Genomic DNA, 14463 nt, shown 5'->3' on the forward strand with positions numbered 1-14463 from the left:
TCTATGAAAAAAAATTATTTGATTATAATTTAATTTGTACTTATCCGATCAAACTTTGTATCAATCATGTTTGGAAAATTCATTAAAATAGTTATTCATTTCCTACTAAAAACTGATTTGTTTGACCATAATATAACTTTTGCTTTACATAAATTCTTGTAATATTTGATAATTTAATTGTTAATTGCTATTTTGTGAACAAAATTTAAATTTAATTTAATTCTCTGTTGAATATATTTATTTCAAATTGGAGTATCTATTAAATTAACTTTATCTATTATTATATTATTTAATATTATTCTTATTAAGATTGCTGGCTAAACATGGTATAAATAGAGCACAAAGGAGAAGAATAAATTACTTTCAAGTGGTAGCATACTAAATACTAAATTATGGCTTTCAAAGTAATGGCTTTTCTTCTTATCTTCATGGTGATGGGAATCTGTAAGTTTTTTATTTGCTTTGATTTTGCAGTATACAATATGTTAGTACATAATATTGACTTTTGATATGATAGGTGTCTCACCAAAGGCAAAAGCAAAGGACTTTAATTTTTGTTGTTGCAAAACAAATGAAGATTGTAGAGACCGTTGTGGTGTTCCTAAATACCATTGTAATATTGGACTTTGCTTCTGTAATTGGGCTCCACATTCCCAAAATGAAATTGCTGAAATTGATGAAGGCATAAATTGAGGAATTGTAAATTTCATGGGCCCAAAATAGAAAGCAACAATAAGATTTGAATTATTTCAATTAAATATATAACTAGTAGTGTTGCTTGTTCTATGCAACTTATAAAAAGGCATTAGCCAAATAATAAAGCTTTCTATTTTTTCCTTTCCTTTTCTCGTCTTATACAACTCTATTGAATCATATTAGTTTATCATGATTTGTCTTATTTTTATTATTTGATATACCTGTTGGAAATGATATTTAATTTCTTTATATTATTGTAATTTATTATATTTTTTAAAAGTCTTAAGATGAATAGAAAGTTACATTATTTGAATTACAAATTAAGAATGGTGAAAAAACAAGTGCAAATTATTGCCATGAATTTTAGATTGATGACCCATCTTCAACTTCATGTTTGAAAAAGAAAATGCGAAAAACTATTATTGCATAAACTGTCACCTGTTCGACCATATTATACTTAGACTTATTAAGCATAGCGTTGATTCCCTTGTATAATACATTGAGATATAGATTTTGGATTTACAAGTGGATTATAGAGAGAGAGACTAGATATTGAAGGGCTCATTACGGAATCAATATTGTAGTTTTAAGAAAAATAAACAATTATAGTTTGTTATTTGATTATAATTCACAATATTATTTAACTTAATTATCATTTCTTGTTAATGTATCCAATTTTTCGTTATCAATTGTGTTCATTCTTTCATTCAGTGACTGAAATTTGTATTTGTTCACTTGGAGCTATATATATAGATACATAACTATGAAAATATAGTCAAACATGACTATATCCCTAGTAATTCAGTTAAAACTTAAACGGGAATGACAAAAATGTTTAGTCTCCTTTACGTAAAAAAATAGTTCATTCATAAAAAACTTATTGTTTTATTCTTTTTGAATTTCATCTAAAAGAAAATGAGTTTGACTTTTTAAAACTATTTCAAAAATTTAAGAAAATTTTGAAGTAACTTTTAAGAAAATTACGGAGTCGCTACTTGATTTTTATAGAAAATATCAAGAAAACTTAAAGAAATTTCAAAAATTCAAAAATAGAAATAAATTTTCAAAATAAGATAAATTGATCAAGAATTTAATTAAAACTCTAATAAGGTTTTAAGACACTTAAGAGCTTCCGTATAGAAAATAATTTATCAGAAATAATTTGACTAACAAATGACTAATTTTGCATACAATTGATTTTATATAAAATATCAAAATTATTAACCTAAATTGATACTTAGTCATTCATATGAAAATATTCTATTTGAATTAAAGATAGACCTCTTAAACTAAACTGCAAATTTTTTAATTTAAGAAAAAATTAATCTATGCTTTTATGGGAAAAGAGGATTACGTCATTAATTATTTTCTTACTATTTTCATTATTATTATTATTATTATTATTATTATTATTATTATTATTATATGTTGTTGTTGTCGTTGTTGTTTTGTTATAGCAAACTCGATTTTGTCATAAAAAAAAAAAAAACGTCTTTGGGAAAAAGATGTTAGTAGAGTATTAGATTAAAAGTATTTTATTAATTATGAAAAGTTAAAATTTTCAAAAAAAAAATAGTTTCTTAGATTTTAAAGGATATTACTTTTACACGTTAAACTATTAGTCATATGAACAAAATAAATGTTGTCTTGATTTAAAGAGTTAATTTTAGAAAACTTATTTTAAGGAGAAAATTTGAAGGAATCAATTTAATCTATTTTAAACAAGAAAAATAAGGTGAGAAAATTATGAATTAAGTAAGAAATTCCAGATATAAGAAAATGATAATGTCTTAGGAAATTACTTAGGTTAATTAAAAAAAGTTAGTACAAATTACTAGCAACATATTACAAGAAAATGAAGCAAAGTTTGAGATTTAGACCCCAGTTTGGCCCATTAACCTGTCAGATTTATGGACTTCATTCTCATGGTCTTTGATCCATTTTAACCTCCGGTATATCATTTGTACATCATAGCTTTTATTTCAATCGTCTTTCTTGTATATCAATGTATATTGAGACATATATCAGCCCAATGTAAAATTTAGTATCAACATCTTCGGATTCCAATGCATGTATTTGTATGTCTGAAGATATAATTGCCCTCATAATCTTTTTCACTATATTTATGAAGGATATTTTTGTATGAAATATATATATATAAATAATGTATATATATTATTTTTAATAAATCAAATCAATCAACACGTAAAAATATCTCAATGTCACACCCCTTTTTTAACTTCCAAAAATTGTGATTTTAAGTTCGAAGGGATTTTTAACACCGGTGTGCCAAGTCACCTTTGGAAAATCCTCTTCAAAACGATTTGACTCTTTAAGACTGGTTTACGAACAGAGATTCCGGCTAAGGAATTCTGTTGACCGAGGAGAAGGTTTAGGCACCCCTCGATCCCATGGTTCGACCACGGTCGTTCGGTAGAATGTATCGGCTAATTTTGACACTATAAAATGTACAAACCACATAACCTCACAAAAAATAGAAAAATACGGAAATGTAAATTCCTATTCTAAACTAATCCTAGACTGATGCTCTACCCAATGCATCGGGCCTTCATCGCGAACGTCCTCCGAGTACAAGATGCCTCGCGGCATTCCCCGGTGAATAAGTACATAAAACCTCAGGGCATTCCCCGGCCAAATGAATACACTTGAATCAAATTCATTCAACAAACATTTTAATCATTCAAAATCACAAGTCCTACTTTTGCCTACCCGAACCTAAAATTTGTCTGATGATGCCCGGCCTAAGACATGATACTACCAGGTTCGAAGAGTTTAACATGCATTTCAAATCAACAAAAACGAATTAATCAACACAAGCCGGTGTTCACTTTTACGAATTTTTTAATCCCTTCCCGAATTCATTCTCAAAATAATTAAACTAGTTCTATACACAATTCAACAACAAGGTTTTCACCTCCAATCCAACATCAAACAAGCAACCAACAAGGGTTCAAATATGCCCAAACATACAAATCATTCGTAATCACGGAAAAAATTAAAAGGAGAAAAGTTAGAGTTGGACCTCAAGAGCTTTCGATTGACTTGATAAGAGAAATAGGAGCCCGTCCAAGAACCTCGAAGAACATCAACGAGATCTCAACTCTCTAAATCAGTCAAGAATCAGCCCAACATGCGATAACCCCAAAATTCGAGTTGAACTAAGAATCTCGAAGAGCAGTTATCCACGCAAAACCAGAAAAATGGAAGAAAACTAAAGTAAACCATGCGACTAAAGCTCTGGTGAGCTCAAACGGTGGGAAAAATCGATGGGAAAGGGTCGGAGTCCGGCGACTTCAGCGTTTTCCATCGAGATTACGCCTAAAAGTCAAGGAAACGTAGAGATTTTGAGGGGAATTTTGAGACTGGGTGAGTCGACTTGATGAATTTAAACCGATTATGGGGAAGATTTCGCCAGAAAAAATACAAAATAAACTGGATCTATCACCGGTATCACTATTCTGATCGATCCTTTTGGAATTTCAGTTCATTTTTATCCCTTTTTTTATCACTACTTTGACTATCTCAACCTATCTCCCTCCCTCTCTTCGCTGTTCACTCCTCTTAATCTCTCTGATTCTCGTATGTGTGTGTGTGATTTTTGCATATGTATGTGTGTGTATTGTGAGCTGAAAATTAGAGCAAAAATGGAGAGCTTTTTTTTCTTTTCTCTATCCCCCCCTAGATGATGATTAGGTGTATATATGTGAATAAGTGGATCCAAATCCGTGGGCCCCCTTATTTTAATTTGGCAAAAAAGAAGCCAAAGGAATCTTCTGTGGGCCCCTCTATTTGTGATTTGTTATGTGTCTATATTCCCTGGAAACAAAAATGGATGTGTATGCTCCTTTTTCACTTGGAAACAAAAATAGAATTCCCGTGAGTGAGGTAGGTATGGGGTGGGGTTAGGGGTATAGGGGTGTGGGGTAGGTTCGTTGGGTAGGATAAAGTTTGTTAGAGAGTTTGTTTAAAGTTTTTATTTTTATATTTTTTGCGGGGTATAATTATATGGGGTAGGACACATGGTAAGACGAGGGTAAAAATTGATACCTTGGGTCTTCGGGAGGGACAAAATTAGGTGTCTACATCATGCCCCCTTTGAATGTAAACACAAGGTGTTTTCATACAAAGAAGTAGACAACAAAACAGAATTTTGTTCCGACCATTAGTCAAAGGAAGAAACAACATGAAACAGAAGGAAGGGGGAAAACCAAGTCTTGACTTTGGACATCATACTAATCCCTAATTATGAGGAAATCAAGTCATAGGTATCCCCAAGGACTGAAAGAAGAGGGAATATACCGAGTTGGAGAGTCGAGCGAGGTTCCGTCGAGGTTTCGGTCCACGGCTCTGTTATTACATCAAAAATGAACATTACAAGTTAAAACATAAATGAAATTACAAAATCCTATCTATGCAGCTTGTTTTTTACTTGAGTTTCATCACCCTATTCTTCAGGCGGGCTCCTGACTTGCAATTTCTTCAACTTACTGCTTTATTTTCAACTTCATCACCCTATTATCTAGGCGGGCTCCTGACTTGCTATTTTTTCAATCTACTGACTTTCAGTTTCTTCACCTTGTTGCTTGAATTTCAACTTCTTCACCATGTAGCCTGACTTTTCATTTATTCACCCTATTCTTCAGGCGGACTCCTGAAATCACATCAAAACTAAAAAGAAAATTATCCCAAACAAAGATTATATAAAGAGATCATTTTCTAGAAAAGTGAATTTCCAAACAACAAAATTAAATTTTGCCCCAGTTTATCATCAAAGGACTTTTGTGAAAGTCACATTATTATAGGAATTAAGGAGAATAACTCGACTAAAAGATATGACTTCTAGTGGTCAAGGGAAATAACTCGACTAAAAGGTATGTCTTATAGGAATCAAGGGAGATGACTCGACTAAAAGGTACGTCTTCTAGGGGTCAAGGGAGTTGACTCGACTAAAAGGTATGTCTTATAGGAATAAAGGGAGATGACTCGACTAAAAGGTACGCTTTCTAGGGGTCAAGGGAGTTGACTCGACTAAAAGGTATGTCTTATAGGAATCAAGGGAGATGACTTGACTGAAAGGTACGTCTTATAGGAATCAAGGGGAATGACTCGATTAAAAGGTACATCTTATAGGAATCAAAGGGAATGACTCGACTAAAAGGTACGTCTTATAGGAATCAAAGGGAATGACTCGACTAAAAGGTACATCTTATAGGAATCAAAGGGAATGACTCGACTAAAAGATACGTCTTATAGGGGTTAAGGGGAATGACTCGACTAAAAGGTACATTTTATAGGAATCAAAGGGAGTGACTCAACTAAAAGGTTCATCTTCTAGGGGTCAAGGGGAATGACTCAACTAAAAGGTACGTCTTATAGGAATCACGGGGAATGACTTGACTAAAAGGTATGTCTAATAGGAATCAAAGGGGATGACTTGACTAAAAGGTACGTCTTATATGAATTAAAATGAATGACTCGACTAAAAGGTACGTCTTATAGGAATAAGGGGAATGACTCGACTAAAAGGTACGTCTTACAGGAATCAAAGGAAATGACTCGATTAAAAAGTACGTCTTATAGGAATCAGGGGAATGACTCGACTAAAAGGTACGTCTTCTAGAAGTGAAGGTTCAATTTAAGAAGTGTATCACCCAACAAATGAAAACTGAAATCCTTGGACCAGAAAGTGTTTCTCTGAGGGATATAAGATAATGAATTTTTACTATGATTTAATTTACAAACCCGTGCAATAACATTGCTTCTTGCATTTGTAAAAGTGAGAAATTACGGGCCTTGATGTTTAGGCTTTGAAATCCTTGATTTGAAGGTAACATGTGTTCCTGTTTCATGCAAAGAAAACTTGTGAGTATAAAAAAATGGTGGTTGGTTTGTGGCTTTGACTTTCGTGGCAAACGCTCTTGCTATCATCACATTTAACCTTGCTTCCAACCATTAGCCTGTGTCATTGACTTGCTGTTTCATTGACCAAACTCAGATTATTAAGAGTGACTGAGACAAACACAGCATCTCTGCTTTGCCATGCTTCTCAGATAAACCCCTTGGAACCTTGGTATTTCAAGAGTTCCCAGACTTATTTGTTGACAAAACTTTCTGCTTGCCTCATTTTGGCTCACAATCATGTCTCTTTTATGCGTTGGCCTTTCTGCCTTGCTTTGTACAATTGAAGAAGTTGGCAGCCAGTTTTGAAATCTTTTCTCACTTATTTTGACATAGACTTGACTCAAAGACAAGAGAAAAATGACAATGATTTTATTTGGATAACTGACTCAAGAAAAATAAAAATATAACTATAGAAAAGAAAGAAATGATAATGAATGTCCCCATTGAAAAGGATGAAAGAAAAGTTTATCTGAAAATGACAGTCAACTCTAATGATTATGACATACATATTGGATTAAACTGCCTGATCTTTCCATCCAAAACTCTCACAAATTGTTGTTGAGTTAATGACCCTAAAAGTAAGTTGCTTTCTTGGGCCAATTGCATTCGGAGACCTTATTCAGCTAGTGGCGCCTTAAAGGGTTTTTGCCAACAAGCCTCTCTCATTTCCTTTTATCACCTGACATAGCCTTATAGTATCCGAGAGGGTTTTTTACCAATAAGATTCCCTTATTTTTGTTTCTTTCAACTCACAGTTGTCTCACAGTGCCCGTAAGGGTTCTCACCGATAAGACTCTCTCATTTTTATCTCTCTCAACTTACCATCATCTTACGGTGTCCATGAGGGTTTTCACTAATAAGACTCTCTCATTTTTATTTCTCTCTTAATTCCTTATGCCGAGGAAGATAAGTAGTATCCAAAATGTGTCATCACATCCATTGCATGCTTAGCCTTAACATTCTCAAAGATTGATTTGAAAGTCTTACTTTGGTTGCAACTTGGCTTTTGGATAGGGTTAGAAAGAAAGAATGGCATGGGGCCTAAATGACACCTGAAGTAGAGTATGACTTATAACTTTTGGAATCGACTCAAACAATGAGGATTAACTCATGCCCCAGTTTCTTTTGACTAGGCAATTCTAAATTTTTTATTTGGTTGGACCGAGCCCAGAGTAGGTCAGCCTACATATCTCACTCCGAGAGAGGAGAATCAGGTCACGCGTAGTTCTGGCAGCTTGTTCTTTTGATTGATTCTGATTTTTGTTTCTTTTTTTTTCTTTTTGGGATTTTTTTCTGACCCTATTTGGATACTCTTCTCTTTTCTTTCCTTTTGGACAATTTTTTTTTTCAAAAATTTTCTTTTGAGTTTTACTGACTCTATCTTGATTCCAATAAAGGGGTATAAAAGAAAATAGGACTAAAGTTCAAATGGGGTAAACAAAGGATGACACAATGTTTGGATAGCAGAATGAAATGCTTTCGTCATATCAATCCTTAAAAATGCAAGTACATATCATGCAATATAGAAGTGAAAGATGAAGATCATTTATGACATCTTTTGCAGCATTAACTTTGACTAAGTCTATGCATCACTATTTCTTCTGCGCTTTTCTAGCATACAACTCCACTTTTGTTGCATATTCCTCACATTGAATGACTCATGATTTTGTGGAGCTGATTTTTATCCTATTCACGCAGCCACTATTTGACCTAATTGAGATATGTCTTTTAATTGATGACCAAGTTATTCTTGTGATTTTCAAAATAAGTGCCTTAATTTTCAAAGATGGCTTCAACTTATCACCAAATGTCTCAACACTCTACCTATTTCCTTAGATGCTCTCTTTTTCTAACTTAAACCTCTGATTCAACATTTTATGGTTAAATTGGATTTAAAGATCTGACTGAAAATTTCGCAAGCATGTCATATCACTAGAATCAACATAAAATACACTATGTGAAGAAAACAAATAAACAACATATATTTGAACATAAAGGGAAAAAGGGACACTCTATTTAATTGAAATAAAAGATAAAGGGTTCAAACATAAATGACAAAGGGACAAAAAAATATAAATCCCAAACTACAACCCTAAAATACTTTGGAAAACTGCAAACAAAACAAACTACCAGACCTCTTCCTAGTAGGAAGAGGGGTGACTTCTCAATTACTCAGTCTAACAACTTAGCCACTGGTTTGCCTATCAACATGACTGGAGCTTCCCGAACTGTCAATGTTCTGCACCATAATTGATCCATCTTGAATCATCTTTTCAATTTCTCTTTTCAAATCTCGACAATCTTCAATACTATGACCCTGAGCATCAGAATGATACGCACATCGTGCATTAGGATCAAAATTTCTTAAATTTTGATTAGGAGTGTGCCAGAGGAGAGGAGTAATAATGTCCCTCTATCTCAATCTCTGGAAAAAACTGGCATAGGATTACCCATTAGGAGTGAAATTATCCTTTTTCTTCCTCCTCCTTGTAAACTCTGGCATCGGATGAAACTTGTATTTAAAGGTTCCTTGGTAAATTTGTGGGGTGGAGGATGATGTTGAGGGATAGATGCATGCCATTGTGGATAAGAAGACGGATGGGTACACAATTGTGCATTTTTCAAAGGACATTGAGGAAGTAGAATGAAACTCCTTGGATTTTGAAAAGAGGAACCTTATTGCAGATGAGTAAGTGGATTTGATATGTAAGCTCGAGATTGAGGCTAACATTATTGGTGAGTTGGACCTCTTAAACTATGATTTGGTCCTGGCACGACAATAGGTGTGTTTTCCTTCTTCTTTCCTTCAGTTTCTTGCAATATTATCCTAAATGATTCACGAAATCATGCTGTCCACCAAGCTCCTCAAATTTTGATGTCTCATAGCTTGGAGGAAGGTTAACACTTGACAACATGCCCCAGTTTTTGTATGAAACATCTTCATAGCCTACAAGTCCCAAGAAACTTTTCCTATAATTTTCTATACTCTTAACTTTCCCAACCATTTCCTCTGGCCCTTCTAGCATGCTAGGCTTCTTAGTAAGAAATTTTGATGGTCCACTTAATTCAACGGTAGGCTCAAGAGTATAAAAATGGTCATCAAGAGTATTGAACGTGGATTCACTAGTGGACTGTGGAAGCACAATCGTTGGATTGATAGCCAAAGTGAAAGCCTTAGTAGAAGGTTGAGCAACAAAAGCACAGACGGTATGTGGTGCTGTGAATGTGGTAGACTTATACTGAGTAGCTAAAGAAAGAGTGGTGGAAGTATTGAGGTGCATTTGATGTGGAATGGATTCTGAGGCATACGGTGGTGCATCAACAACAGAAGGAAACTGACTTTACAATTTTGGTGGAAGACTCAAGGTATTTGCAGCGTCAAAGTGGGGAACGGGGGTGGAGGCAGCCCACTGGCCCAAGCTCGGTACATTTCCATCATTTGTTGTCTCAGTCTCAAATTCTCTTTCTTTAAACTCTCAATTTCTTGACTCTTTATTTCATCCATGATGCCACTCTCTATATCCTTGTTGGACACAACTAACCCTCCATTGGATTTGTTGTGATATGGAGGACCATCCAGGAAGCCACAAACCAACCACCTTAAACTAACTGAACAAGAGGCAACAAATATGTTAGAGTTCAATATTTTCTTCAAAACCTTTTTTTTTCTTTTATAAAATATCACCGAACCCAAGAAGGGCGCCTACGTATCTCACCCCGAAAGAGGAGAATCAGGTGTGCGTAGTTCGTGAAGTTTTGCCAAAATGACCAATTAAAATTTTTTCCTTTCTTTTTTTTCTTTTCTTGAAACTTTAAAAAGAGAAGAAAATAACAAATTGTCAAAAGAATAGACTCTTTTTGCATTTTTCACGTTTAAAATTCCTTTACAAAATGAAACCTATGATTACCAAAGAAAATTTTTTTTGGATTTTTAATTTTGAATTTCATATAAAAATGAAATTTGAACCTATTAAAGAAAAATCTTTTTGTAATTCTCTTTTAAAGATGTATATGAAACACTTAGTCTAAATAAAGAGTGAAGAAAATCTTATTGAATTTTTGAGATAAGATCAACAAAAAATGAAATTTACGACTATTGAGAAAAAAAAATTCTTTTTTTTTCTGTAATTTTCTTTTCAAGACATGTATGAAACACCTATTCTAAATGAAGAGTGAAGAAAATCTTTTTGGATTTTTTAAATAAAATCCCCGAACCTATAGTAGGCTGCCTACGTATCTCACTCCCGAGAGAGGAGAATCAGGGGTGCGTAGTTCATCCAGATTGGACAATTAAGGATTAAATAACTAACACACTGACTTGAGAGACACGAGCACCAACAGAAGATGCAAAACGTCAATAAAATCTTTTAGAATTTTCAATTTGACACTTCACATAAAAATGACACCAACAACTATGAAAGAAAAATCTTTTTGGTATTTTCGTGAAATGTACAAAACTCCTACAATTTTTTTTTTTTTTTTTGTATTTTTCTTTTATAAAAACTCCTATGAATGAAAAAAATCTTTTTGGAGTTTTTGAATTGTGAATGCATGCTAAAGAAGACAGAGAAAAATCTTTTTGATGTTTTGATTTTTTTTGGAAAATGAGTGTAAAAAGGGTAAAAAATCTTTTTGGATTTTTAAATTGTGAAAAACGAAAGTCATAAAGAACTCTAAACAAACTACGAAATATTTTTTTTTGCTCACCTTTTCTCTTTTTTTCCTTTTTTTTTCCATGCCTACACACCTCTTTTTTAAATTCTAGCTCATGCTTTCCCTAAATCAGTTCGTCAAATAACCCTGTTACCCTAAAAAAATGCAACAATTAGCACGTAGGGATGTTTTAGAGGAGAGTCTCCTACAAAATACCAAGTGGGCCCCTCTAGGTCTCAATATGATGCACATAAACATGACCTAAAGGCTAACCTACGTTGTGGTTCACTTACAAGACCGTTCGGGGAGCATATGGTCGATAGTGGCTACTTTGCTTTCCACCTACTCCATACACCCAATGGCTCCCCCTCCTAAAATAAGGGTGACTCAACTAGAGTTCGTGCGCACGACGTGCACTCCAGGACTTGTTACAGAAAGAATTGACTTGGATTATGCACATGATGCCAGATATAATGCAGTAACACACAAGAGAAAAACTGTAAACACGTAGCACTCAACAATGATAAAATAAACAACAAATGATAACACAAACAATGTTTATCCACCCATAATATCAAACTAAGCCGATACAACTCTAAAAATAAACTCGAATTCTGAAAAATTTCCTAACAGAGTCGCCAGAGCTGTCACACCCTTTTTTTAACTCCCAAAAAGAATTGTGATTTTAAGTTCGAAAAGGTTTTATTATTATTAAAGTGACAAAAATAATGAATTGTTTCAAAAAGGATTATTTTCATTTAAACTCAGAGTTGCCACTTGGCATAATCCGGTGTACTAAGTCACCTTTGGAAAATCCTCTTCAAAATGATTTGACTCTTTAAGACTGATTTACGAACAGAGATTTCGGCTAAAGAATTCTGTTGACCGAGGGAAAGGTGTTAGGTACTCCTCGATCCCGTGGTTCGACCACGGTCGCTCGGTGGAATGTATCGGCTAATTTTGACACTATAAAATGTATAAACCACATAAACTCACAAAACAAGCAAAACAAAACAAATCAAACAAAATTCAAGACCAAAATAATGTCCAGTCCAAATTATACAGTCCCAAAAAATAGAAAAATACGAAAATGTAAATTCTATTCTAAACTAATCCTAGACTAATGTTCTACCCGACGCATCGGGCCTTCATCGCGAACGTCCTACGAGTACAAGATGCCTCGGGGTATTCCCTGGTGAATAAGTACATAAAACCTCAGGGCATTCCCCGGACAATGAATACACTTGAATCAAATTCATAAAATCAAATCCATTCAACAAACATTTTAATCAAACAAAATCACAAGTCCTACTTTTGCCTACCCAAACCTAGAATTTACTTGATGATGCCCGGCCTAAGACATGATACTACCAGGTTCGAAGAGTTTAACGTGCATTTCACATCAACAAAAACGAATTAATCAACACAAGTCGGTGTTCACTTTTACGAATTTTTTAATCCCTTCCCGAATTCATTCTCAAAATAATTAAACTAGTTCTATACACAATTCAACAACAAAGTTTTCACCTCCATTCCAACATCAAACAAGCAACCAACAAGGATTCAAATATGTTCAAACATACAAATCATTCGTAATCACGGAAAAAATTAAAAGGAGAAAAGTTAGAGTTGGACCTCAAGAGCTTTCGATTGACTTGATAAGAGAAATAGGAGCCCATCCAAGAACCTTGAAGAATCCCAATGAGATCTCAACTCTCTAAATCAGTCAAGAATCAGCCGAACACACGATAACCTCAAAATTCGAGTTGAACTAAGAATCCCGAAGAACAGTTACCCACGTAAAACCAGAAAAATGGGAAGAAAACTAAAGAAAACCATGCAACTAAAGCTCCGGTGAGCTCGAACGGCGGGAAGAATCGACGGGAAAGGGTCGGAGTCCGGTGACTTCAGCGTTTTCCATCGAGATTACGCCTAAAAATCGAGGAAACGTAGAGATTTTGAGGGGAATTTTGAGACTGGGTGAGTCAACTTGATGAATTTAAACCGATTATGGAGAAGATTTCGCCAGAAAAAACACAAAATAAACCGGATCTATCACCGGTATCACTATTTCGATCGACCCTTTTTGAATTTCAGTCCATTTTTATTCCTTTTTTTATCTCTTCTTTGACTTTCTCGACCTATCTCCCTCCCTCTCTTCGCTGTTCACTCCTCTTAATCTCTCTGATTCTCGTGTGTGTGTGTGTGTGATTTTTGCATATGTATGTGTGCGTATCGTGAGCTAAAAATTGGAACAAAAATGGAGAGCTTTTTTTTCTTTTCTCTATCCCCCTCCTAGATGATGATTAGGCGTATATATGTGAATAAGTGGATCCAAATCCGTGGGCCCTCTTATTTTTATTTGGCAAAAAAGAAGCCAAAGGAATCTCCTGTGGGCCCCTCTATTTGTGATTTGTTATGTGTATATATTCCCCGGAAACAAAAATGGATGTGTATGTTTCCTTTTCACTTGAAAACAAAAATGGAATTCCCGTGAGTGGGGTAGAGGTTGGTGAGGGTAAAGGTATGGGGTGGGGTTAGGGGTATAGGGGTGTGGGGTAGGTTTGTTGGGTAGGATAAAGTTTGTTAGGGAGTTTGTTTAAAGTAGTTGTTTTTACATTTTTGCAGGGTATAATTACATGGGGTAGGACACATGGTAAAATGAGGTAAAAATTGATACCTTGGGTCTTCGGGAGGGACAAAATTAGGTGTCTACGCTCAATATAATTAATGCATGCATAACTAATACAAAAATTAATAATATCAGCATTATTAATATATTATATTTGGCATTGTTATTATACACTCTATCAAGCTACCCTAAGAGTCGTTTTGACCCTTGTCTCAATATTTGAAAAATGGTTGAAAAAAAAAATCAGATGGAAAAGAATATTTTTACGTTCAAAAAATAAAGTAGCGCTTGATATTGAACCAAACTTCTTTTCGAACTTTGTATAGATCATGTTTAGAAAAATTATTAAAATATTGTTCTAAAAAATGACTATTTTTTTCAGTAAAATATGATTAGTTTGGTCATAATTTAATCTATGCTTATCTGATCAAATTTTCTATAAATCATGTTTAGAAGATTCATTAAAATATTTATTAATTTTCTACTGAAAAAACATTTGTTTGACCATAATTTAATTTTTACTTATCTAGTCAAACTTTGTGTGGATAACGTTTAGAAAA

General features: G+C 34.0%; 1 long non-coding RNA gene across 1 annotated transcript; it reads left to right on the forward strand.

Annotated features, from left to right (window-relative positions):
• Window positions 1-325: 325 nt before the first annotated feature.
• Window positions 326-841, forward strand: LOC107847126. Its single transcript, XR_001667318.2, has 2 exons — window positions 326-444; window positions 518-841. It is a non-coding gene; the product is annotated as an uncharacterized LOC107847126 (long non-coding RNA).
• Window positions 842-14463: the final 13622 nt, after the last annotated feature.

The sequence above is a fragment of the Capsicum annuum genome, chromosome 11 (genome assembly GCF_002878395.1).
Source record: "Capsicum annuum cultivar UCD-10X-F1 chromosome 11, UCD10Xv1.1, whole genome shotgun sequence".
NCBI lineage: Eukaryota > Viridiplantae > Streptophyta > Magnoliopsida > Solanales > Solanaceae > Capsicum > Capsicum annuum.